This window comes from Notechis scutatus, chromosome 6 (assembly GCF_049901735.1).
Source record: "Notechis scutatus isolate UNSWTSFEM ecotype Mainland chromosome 6, rNotScu1.2, whole genome shotgun sequence".
Taxonomy (NCBI): domain Eukaryota; kingdom Metazoa; phylum Chordata; class Lepidosauria; order Squamata; family Elapidae; genus Notechis; species Notechis scutatus.
Window position 1 is genome coordinate 41,246,545 of NC_142014.1, and position 8,791 is coordinate 41,255,335.

Consider the following 8,791-nt stretch of genomic DNA (forward strand, 5'->3'; position numbering starts at 1 on the left):
CCACCCAGTCACATGTCCCCTAGCCAAGCCTACCCAGGTTTTGTGGCTCCCTGTGTTTTCTATGGGAAATAGGTCTCTCTCCCCCTTCTCATTCTCTCCATCATTTTCTCATTTCTCTCTTCCCCTTTCTCTCATTTCTTTCTCTTTCCTCTCCCACTTCCTTTCTTTTTCTTTCTCTCCCCTTCTCTTATTTGTTTCCCTCTTTTCCCTCTCTCATTCTTTCCCTCCAGTTCTCATTTCTTTCTCCCTCTCCCCCTTTTCTCTTTTCCTCTCTCATTCCCTCCATTTTCTCATTTCTCTTTTTTCTCCCCTTTTCTCTCTCCCCTTCTCTCATTTGTTTCCCTCTCTTTTCCCTCATTTTCTTCCTCCAGCTCTTTAATTTTTCTCCCTCCCTCTCTCCCCCTTTTCTCTCATTTCTCTCATTCTCTCCCTCTCATCATTTTCTCATTTCTCTCTCATCACTCATGCGTGTACAAGCGGGATACCCTTCTGGGCCAGGATCACAGCAGCGGTTGTAATGGCAAGTACTGTCACCACTGCGCAGTCATGTGCATAGTCGGCTGCGCTGCCCAAGAGAGCTGGAGCTCTTCCTGCATCTGGCGACGGCTGCTCCTCCCCATTCTCCTTCCTGAGCTGACATGAAGGGGACCACAGCTGGTGCTGAGCTGCCCACAAAGAAAACACTAGGGTCGCTTCAGAGAGGCTTGTGCAACCGAGTTAGCCAGTGTCTTAGGGTGGAGAGCAGGTTACAAGACTGAGTCGGCAGGGAGCCGCACGAGAGGGGTCAAAGAGCCACATGTGGCTCTGGAGCCACAGGTTGCCAACACCCGGTGTAATGGAATAGAAGGTAGAAGATTTCAGTTGCAGATCAGAAACATTTTAAAGCACAGGACACAATGGCTTTTCCACACAGATGAGTTAGGAAGAAAAAATGTTCTTTGCTCATCTTTTTGAACAATTTTTCAGTGTTCTGTCAAAAAAGCAACTAGCTAGGCCCAAACATTTCTGCAATTTCAGCAGTTGCTGATTAGTGAAGGAGTAGAAGAAACCAGAAAATGAGCTGAAGGGACCAAATAATAGATTTGGTACTACATTCCTAAAAGTGTTAACAAACATTTCCAATTGAAGGAGCATCCTGTAATGTCAATAGAGAAAGCTTTCTAATGCTCGTCAGATGGTAAAATATATTCCTATATACTAAGTTGATTCACTACTAGAGTTGTCCCCCTTGTTTCCATTTGAATGTTGCCTTATAGGTTGTTAATGAAATGCATCAAATGATGTCAAGTAATTGGTAAGGATGTTCCATCAGAACTGATTTAAAATTGATATCAGTTTAAAACAAAATTGATCTAAACTTTATTCTATTTGTATATGGTCAAATTAATGAAGACCCTTAATAGTTTTTAGCAATGTAAAAGCACTCAACTAATTAAAATGTCCATGGTAATTACAATTAAACTTGAAAATTAATAACAAATAAAAATATAAGACAAAATGGAATGCAACCATTTTTTAAAAGTATCAACAGTTAACTAGTCATCAAATGCCCAGAAGTGGATTTCAGTGTGATTCTTGATTCCAAGGGAGGCTTTTCCATAAGGGAACAGTGACTGAGAAAGCACCAAAATGTGATCCATAGTAGTAAAAAATCTCTATAAAATAGCTAGGTATCAGAAAAGCAAATGTAAAAATCAATCTCAAATTACCTCTTTGGTGGAGACAGAGTGAATTGAAAATGGTCCAAATGCCATTAATATTATTCTAGATTCCTTGTGAAGAATACTAGAATGTCAGAAAGAAAGAAAAAAACTACTTGTTCCACTTTTAAGTCAGGGATTACAACTTGCTTGCTTGCTAGTTATTTGCACTCTGAAAACATTACAATCTTAATAATTTTTCAAATACTTTTCTAAATGCTTGAATCTTGAATATATATATATAATAGTGGATAAATGGATTATATATATATCATAGTGAAGACAGTGGATCCTGATTGCTAGAAGCTTCAAAGATGACATGCAAAACAATCTCTTAAGTATGGTGGCTTGGCAGGTCTGCTCTCCCCAAGCATTATAAAGGATTGATTCAGTTCCACAGAGGAATAGGAGCGTAGGGGGGCTCATGTAACTAATACAGGTTGCCATGCATTGCTAATGAGAACAGCCTGGCCAAAGCATCTGCAGCATTTTCAAAGCTCAAAAGCTGTATGCAGCAAGCTAGTTTCATTCCCCACCACTACCTAACATTTCACTTTATCAAACTGGAAAGAGCTTGCAAATGATAGTGACTTTTAAAATGCCTTCCTAATTAAGGGCACCAATTTGGACCATTTTTTTACCTTAAACTGCTGCACTGAAATGAATGTAGTGAGAAAAACCAATTTCATGACACTCTGGCATATTTTGGGGTTTCACATTCTGTTTTTAACCTTCAAAGGTAAGTCTTTGTTTTGTTTTTAAATTTAACATTGCTTAAAACATTTATAAATGTGTTATTTATTTCTTTTTACTTTATGGAAAAAGTAACATTTACAAAAAGAAAGAAATACTTTATTTTATCCTTTCTTTGAAACTAATGTTAATTATAACACTATTAAAAAGAGGGTTCAAAGATATTCTTTGGATTAACAACAAGACCAGTTTTCTAAGAACTAAGTCCTACTGTGTCCATAGGGTCTTCCTAATAGATTATATTCCACATGTGCTACTCTTCTCCATAACAATATTTTTTCTCATAGTAGCTAGAAACTAGTTAACAGCAATGGGTTAGCATGTCAGGATAAATGTTTAATTAGTAATAGCATTCTATGGATCATTTTGTCATTCTTATTTGGTTTGGTAGTTGAAAGAGTACTTAACAATCTTCTCTTTTGAAAAAAATGTTTTAATTTTAATAACTCCAATAAAAGGCTGCCTTTAGAGCTCAGATTATTAATATAAATTTCAGAAGAGTGTGAGAGAGAAAGAATGATTTTCACTATTTTTATACAATAGAGTCTGTCTGTGAATTACATCTCCTGAACAGAACTGCAAGGTGAGTTTGCATTTCTGTTTCTTGATAATAACACATTCATATTGGGGAATAGAACACTGCACTAATATTTAGAAGTTTAAGAATTTTTAAAAAAAACCTATAAGCAAAGCATTAGATTAGAAAAGTTGCTTCAACAACGTTTCAATAACTTAAGTGTTATTCAAAGCATGAACTGTCAGGAAGGATTGCCTAAAGATATTTGTATAATGTATCCAACAAATTTATAATTTCAGAAATCCTTATAGGGCACACACTTTTTACATTTGAAGGAGTATGATTTTGAGATACGGCTTGGAAACTGAGAAATCTCAGTTAGGAAAAGTCTTAATTGTACTAGCATGTTTTGAGAACATTTATGCATTTTCTGTTAATACTTATTTAATGTGGATCCCAGAAATCAAGCAGAGGATCCCTTAGCTATTGCCTTAGATTCATCTATGTTTCTTAAACTTTTTTTCACTCAGGGTTACTTCCCACTTTTAAAAAATAATGGAGGACTCTCAAAGAGCTTTTGTTTTTATGGCGTGTATTTTTTAAATTTGCCATATTAAAATGAAAACTGATGCATTTGTTGCTGTTACTGCTTTTCATGATTGATGGGATTTTAATATTGTATTTTTTAACATAGACTGAAAAATAACTGATTTTTCAGACCCACAAAGGGTTCTAGTACCACATTTTAACACTGCCTTAGGTCATGTATGTCTAGCTTGGTATCATGCAAATGTGTTGAAGTTGCAACTCCCAGATCACAGAGGAAATGCTATGATAAATGTATTGATAGTAAAGACCAGAGGGAGGGGGGAAGGAAGGAATTTAGTATAAAATATTATAAAAGCCAGCCAGAGAATATATTCAGTAGATCTAAGCACTAAGGTTAAAAGAAGTAAATAGTGAAAATAAGTGGTTAATTTTCACAGCAAATTAAAAAAAAGACTTGCTGATAATTAATTTATATATTAGAAAATGTGAACTTGAATATTTGAACAGATTACCTATTTTCTTCTATAACAATCCATAAAACAAATTTACATTTTTGTCAGCATTTTCATTACAATACCAACTGCACAAAAGCAAAATCCGTAAGATTATGCTTAGATTACTGATTCCCATCTTGCTCATATCTAATAAAAGCAACTTGAATTAAGATTTGAATCAGTTATTGGATCTTTCAGATTATTTTGTTGTTGTGCTGGTTCTGTTATTAATCTTATTATTAGCCCCATTATTACCCTGAAACCTATGCTTTCTTAAGGTTAGGGGAGACAACTGTTCTAACATTAATAACACATAGGACTACCTGTATTAGGCAATCCTGACATCATGGAAAGTTAAGCAGTGATTCACTTAACAACGTGGCAAAAATGTCATAAAATTGGGCACAAAGCACTGCCTTGCTCAGAAACTGAAATGTTGGGTTCAATTGTGGTTGTAAATTGAATACTAACTTTAAGGATTTTTTTGGGAAAGGAATTCCCACCAAATAATTGATGAGATAAAATTAGTTTGTTGCCAGTTGCACATCTAGAGAACCAACTACAGATAGGAACTTAATTGCACTAGTTAGTATATGCAAACTGGTGGTATGAGTTCTGAATGTGTTATGTACTTATAGCCCTGACAATAATTAATAATAATTTATTCAGTCAATGACCAGCAAAAAATTATCTCTACCAAAAAAAGACAACACCATAGTACAATCAAGTGGATGAGATAAAATACTAGCACAACAATGTTAAAATAACACATAGAAATGTGAGATAAACTGTTATAATGGTGCATGAATTAGTTATGCAAGTATAAATCTAAAATATTATGGGCTATGAAATATAATAAATATTGTCTAAAAACAAAATAGCTAGGATGTGTTAAATTTAAAGTGATCAATAAATCAGAAATGATTATTTTCTATCCAATTAAGCCTTATTTTCATTGTGAAAACACAGAATTTGGCTATTATATGGGTGGTAGTTTCATAACAGATAGTTTCAAATCTTCTAGAAGATGGCTTACACAGAGTGGTCTTCCTGAAAATTTATATATTAGGGGCAGAATATAAGCAGACTTGATATCCCTCCAGAACTTAAAATGTAGTAGTATGTGACCCTTTCAGTGAGCTAATGAACTTTAACATCACTGATTCTATCATTCTGACCCATTGCCTTTCTAATTTTAATGAAACCATTCTATTTCTTTTTTATTTATTTTCAATTATTAAATGTATCCAACTATTACTGATTTTTCAATGGCGAGTAGCTATAATTAATGTCCATGAGCAAAAGATTGGTATCTCTTATACTTGTAAAAGAGGGGATGAAAAGGGAAACAAACTTGCACATTAACGGTTTCTTAAAAAAAAAAAAAAAGCTTAGCTCAAGAAAGGTGTCTTTGATCAAGTGAGATAAATCAGAATGAAGCACCTCTCTCATGGGAGTCTGTTTATAACCTTTGATTATACAGGATTCTCTTTGTTTTCTTCCAGGAATGAATTTACTGTAGTTCCTCAAAAAGGAGATCTCTTAGCAGCTGAGGTAGGCTATACCTCAAAAGGAAGAAGAGAAAAGGCACATACACACACGCACACACATTTGCCAACAAAGGGTGCTTGCTATCCCTACAATGAAGTCTTTGTAAAACAGAATGGAAATGTGAATATCACAGCAGGAACAAGTGGAGTAGTTTTTCCATACTGTACCTATTTTCCTGCACTTCTCAAAATGCAGATCTACATTTAACTACCCATTCATTCTTCGTAAATAGCTTATTAAATTAATTACCATAATGCCCTAAGTGATGCACACATAAAATAGACAAAAAGCATCTTTCGTGTTATCTCTTTTGTGAGAGTAGACAAAAAGGAATTTTGTTGATGCTTTGCAAAATGCATAATTGGGAAACCGTAGATGAGCTCTCTTTCAGATGCAACAGTTCTATCTCTTCCACAATAGATTCCCACAAACAAATGTTATATTTCTGAAAAATCTTCTCGCTATTTAAGTGTCTCATTTAATCTGGAATACCATGGATACAAAAAGTCTACATACTCCTGTTAAAATGGCAGGTTTTTGAGATGTCAAAAAAACCAGACCAAAATTAATCACTTCAAAATTCTGTCTACCTTTGACATATAAACTGTACAAGTGGGGGGAAAATAACAATTAAAAAAACTTACAATAATGTGGTTGCATAAAGATGCACACTCTTAAACTAATACTTTATTGAAGGTCCTTTTGATTTTATGACTGCATTCAATCATTTAGGGTAGGAATCTATCAGCATGGCACATCTTGCCTTGGGACTCTTTGCTCACTTTTCCTTGCAAAAGCACTCCAAATCTGTCAGAGGAGGAGGGCATTTCCTCTGCATAGCCCTCTTTAGGTTACCCAATAGATTTTCAATTGGATACACCTGGAACCAATTTTTGACCATTCCAAAACTTTTATCTTCTTCTGAATCCATTCTTTTCTTATTTGGAAGTAAGCTTTGGGTCATTATTATGTTGAAAGATTAAATTCATCTCCATCTTCAGCATGTGAGCAGAGGCCTGAAGCTTTTGTGCCAAAATTGACTGATTGATCGTTCATAATTCATAATTCCTTCAACCTTGACTAAAGCCCCAGTTCCAGCTAAGAAAAGCAGTCTGAAAGCATAATGCTGCCATCACCATCATTGTGGGTATGGTATACTTCTGATGATGCGCACTGTTGTTTTGGTACCAAACATACTTTTTGGAATTATGGCCCAAAAGTTCAACCTTGGTCTCATCAGACCAGGACACATTCTCCCACATGCTTTTGTCAGACTTGATGTAGGGTTTTGCAAAATACAGCTAGGCTTGGATGTTTTTCTTTGAAGAAAAGGCTTCCATCTTGCCACCCTACCCTGCTTATTAAGAATACAGCATTTAGCATACAATCAGTACTTGCCAGAAATTCCTGCAGCTTCTTCAATGTTGCTGTAGACCTCTTGGTAACCTCTCAGATCAGTTTTCTTCTTGTTTTTTTCATCAATTTTGGAGGGACATCCAATTCTTCCTAAACTTAAGCTACTTACACATTTAAGCTAACATGAATTTGATTTCAGAAGGCTGCTATACCCATCTACAGTGGGTATAGAAAGTCCAAACATCCCTGTTAAAAGGTTAGGTTTTTGAGATGTAAAAAAGTCAGACTTGCAAAAAGAATTTACAATGCATCAAAGGGAGCTCATTGTTGAAAAGTATCAGTCTAGAGAAGGACACAAAAAATTTCCAATGCATTTACCATGGAACACAGTGAAGACAATCTTCAACAAGTGGAGAACATGTCACTGTTATGCCATATTTTCTCCACTTGTTAATAACTGTCTTCACTGTGTTCCAGGGTATAGCCCAGGGGTCGCCAACCTTTTGGACCTCAGGGACCACCAAACTCATAATTTTAAATCCCGCGGACCAGAGACGCTGGGAAAATCCCCCAAAAAGTCTGCAGGAAAATTCCCCACCCCGTTTTCCTACTGATCAATCATTCTTTATTTGGGATCACAGGATACTGTCTCCAGCTCCGTTCTCAGGGGGAGAGAGAGGGGGGTTTGGTTTCATGTAACGAAAGCAGCAGAAGCAGCAGAAGTCTTTCTCTCCCCCAAACTCTGCCAGAAATGAGTCTTGGTGAGACTTGTTGCACTGGTGCAGCCTCTTGGAGCAGGATGCCTTTCAGGGTCCCAAAGACTCATTTCTGGCAGAGTTTGGGGGAGAGAAAGAAAGACTTTTGCTGCTTTCCTTGTGTGCAGCCAAAAGCAGAAGAAGAAAGAAGCAGAAAGAAGCAACCCGGTGGCCAGGCAAGGCACATGGGGTGAGTGGGGCAAGTTCCCCCCTCCGCCCTTTCCCCCCTCCCCTCACTACCTTGTATTGTTCGCAATGCAAGCGACGCAAGCCTTGTGTTCCCGTGCAGCCTGGATTAATTGCTTTGGGGGGGGGTGACATTTCTCTGCGGACCACCAAAATTTTCTTGCAGACCACCAGTGGTCCACGGGCCACTGGTTGGCAACCACTGGTATAGCCAATGCATTGGAAATTTTTTGTATTCCTTCTCCAGACTGATACCTTCTAACAATGAGATCCCTTTGATGCTTTGAATGCTCTTTGCAGATAATGACTTTTGCTGTAAGAAACAACAGACTTTATAGAGTAAATGTCAGAAAAATCCTACCAATACAGCTGAACTTCATAGTCACACCCATATTTGTAAGAGGATATGAACCACATTATTTTTGGTTCTTTTTAAATTTTTCCTCACTAAACAATTTCAGTTTGTTTTTCAATTGACTTGTGCAGTTTACCGGTATATATTTAAGGTACAAAAAATTCTGAAGTGATTTATTTTAGTCTGATTTGTTTTCATCTCAAAACCTGACATTTTAATGGGTGTGTGGACTTTCTATACCACTATAGATGAAGACTGAGCAGCCTTCTGAAATCAAATTCATACTAGTTTAAATGTGTTAGTAATTTAATCTTCATCTACTTTATCTTTTAGATGAGAGGGACAGGCAAAAACATTTAGGTCAGCTTTCATAGTGGGACCAACCCACATAATATGGTGTCCTTATTCCACATTCAGTTAGAGGAGGTGCTGGTTGATACTTGAGTATTATTTCACAGTGGTAGTGGGATTGTATTTTCCATCCAAGAAAAGGGTGGGAAACAAGCTTAGAACATGCAGGACAGGTTATGAAACACCCATAGCTCTGTCTATTCACAACTTGCTCTTTCCCAGGA